Source organism: Helobdella robusta (assembly GCF_000326865.2).
Source record: "Helobdella robusta unplaced genomic scaffold HELROscaffold_39, whole genome shotgun sequence".
NCBI classification, from domain to species: domain Eukaryota; kingdom Metazoa; phylum Annelida; class Clitellata; order Rhynchobdellida; family Glossiphoniidae; genus Helobdella; species Helobdella robusta.
The window spans coordinates 1,695,053-1,697,404 of NW_008704865.1; positions in this window are offsets into that span (position 1 = coordinate 1,695,053).

Consider the following 2,352-nt stretch of genomic DNA (forward strand, 5'->3'; position numbering starts at 1 on the left):
AGGAACTGCTAATATCTGCCTTCGCAAGTAAGTGCTCGTTCATGTTTGCATTTTTGTATAATTGTTTGTATATCTGTTTTTTTGTAGGTATGTTTGTTTGTTTGTGTGTTTATTTGTTTGTTTGCATGTTTGTCTGTATGTTTGTCTGTTTGTCTGTCTGTCTGTTTGTTTGTTTGCTCATAAAAACTTCAGTTTTTTTTTTGTTTTGAATTCTTAATTGTTTTGAATTATCGCCCATAGGCTTTTACAATTCTTTCGATTTGTCTTCAATTAAAATTGATTGGACCGAATACTCTCGCCAAAGTTTAATTAGCAGTGTGATACCATCATCATCATATGCCATGTATTGTGATCGGAACAATGCGTGGATCAATTTTCATAACTATCTCATCATCGCTGTACTTAATTTATTTTAAATAAAGAGCAATGATGACTATGATGATTATGATTTTATTTAAATTTTATTTTAATCATGATTATTTCTCTATTAATTAATTAATTAATTGACTTTACGCATTTGATGAAAAATAAAGGATCTGTTCCCAATATTATTATTATTATTATTATTATTGTTATTGTTATTATTATTATTATTATTATTATTATTATTATTATTATCATCATTATTTCATGTGCGCGTGTGCTTAAGTCTTGATATATTTATAGGCGGGCGTGTGGTTTGCCTGTTTGCTGGCACGTGTTTGCGTAAGTTTGTTTGCGTCTTTACATGTGTGCGTGCGTGCGTGTGCGTGTGCGTGCGTGCGTGTGCGACTTGCAATTTGTCTTTCATTGTGCCGAGTTGAGTGGAGTATTGTGGGATGTAATTGACTGAATGAACTTTTGAGACCTGCTTCTCTCCTTCCTATGCATTGTAAGCAATGGTATCGTTGGTATCTCTATCTGTATTTGCATCAGTATCTGTATTGTTGGTATCCGTTGTATCTTTTGTATATCAAGTTGTATAGTTTGTGTTCTTCTTTGTGTTGGATTTTCGTTAATTTTTTTGTGTGCATTCACTGTTAACGTTAATTTTTAACCATAAAAATTGTTTAGCATGCGTGCGTGCGTGTGTGTGCGTGTGTCTGTCTGTTTGTGTGTGTGCGTGTGTGTGTGGGGGGAGGGACTGATTGTTTGCCAACTAGATTGATTTGTCTAAATAAGATGTTAATCTCGTGCTGAAGTCAGTCATTCGTCCCCTGATTAAGTTCTTAATCAAAGGTTTTTGGGCGCGTGTGTACTTGTGTGCGTGTGTCTGAGTGTCTGTGTGTGTGTGAATATGTGCGCGTATTTAGATGCGGTATCTATATTTATTTATATAGAAATGTTTATCTGTGGCGGTATATCTGATTCACGTGTTTAAACGATTTGGTATTTGAAGGGTTTTGAATGAATAAAAATGGGCATGTTATAAGAGTTTCTCCCCCTATATATACTTTGTTTTTGAAAAGGTTAATGTGGTGTTTGTGAACATGTATGAGTGTGTGTTAGTACGTGCGCGTGTGTGCGTGCGTGTGCGTGTGTATGTAACCATACATGCGTTTGTTAACATTAAGTCTTATTTGCATTTGTGGTTTTACTGGAAAGTGAACAAACTTGATTGTTAGCTTGTTTGCACACGATTGCGTGTTTGTAAGTGCGTGCGTGTGTGTGCGTGTGTGTGCGTGTGTGCGCGTGTGTGCGTGTGTGTGCGTGTGTGTGCGTGTGTGTGTGTACGAGTGTGCGTGTGTGCGTGTGTGTGCGTGTGTGTGTGCACGCGTATGTTTGTCTAGTGCCGATCTATTTGCCCACTGCATGTAAATTTTTGAAAAACTTCTTGAAGTAAATGTTGACAGAAAGAAAAGTATGGGGAAAGGAGAGATAACAAGTAGAAGAAGAGAGAGAGAGCGAGAGAAAGAAAGAAAGAGAAAGAGAGAGAGAGAGGGGAAATATAGAAAGAAATAAAGAGTGAGAAAGAGAGAAATAAAAAAATTATATGAAAGAATTCAAATTTTAAAAAATAAGAAAATAAATCAACCAAAAAATTATTGGCAGAGAGATAAGTAAAGATAAAAAAAACTAGAGAGAGAGAGAGAGAGAGAGAGAGAGAGAGAGAGTGAGAAATTAATGAGACAATTATTCATTGGCTGGCACTCACCTCATTTTTCATCATTCCATCTGTTCTTCTTCATCATCATCATCATCTTCTTCTTCTTCATCATCGTCATTTTAATTCAATCATCATCATCATCTCACTCGCCACAGTCAATTTAAATTTTATCAACACCATCCTTTCAATTAACATCATCATCATCATCATTGCTCTGTTTATCATCATCACTTTTATCATCATCATAATCATTATCATCATCATTT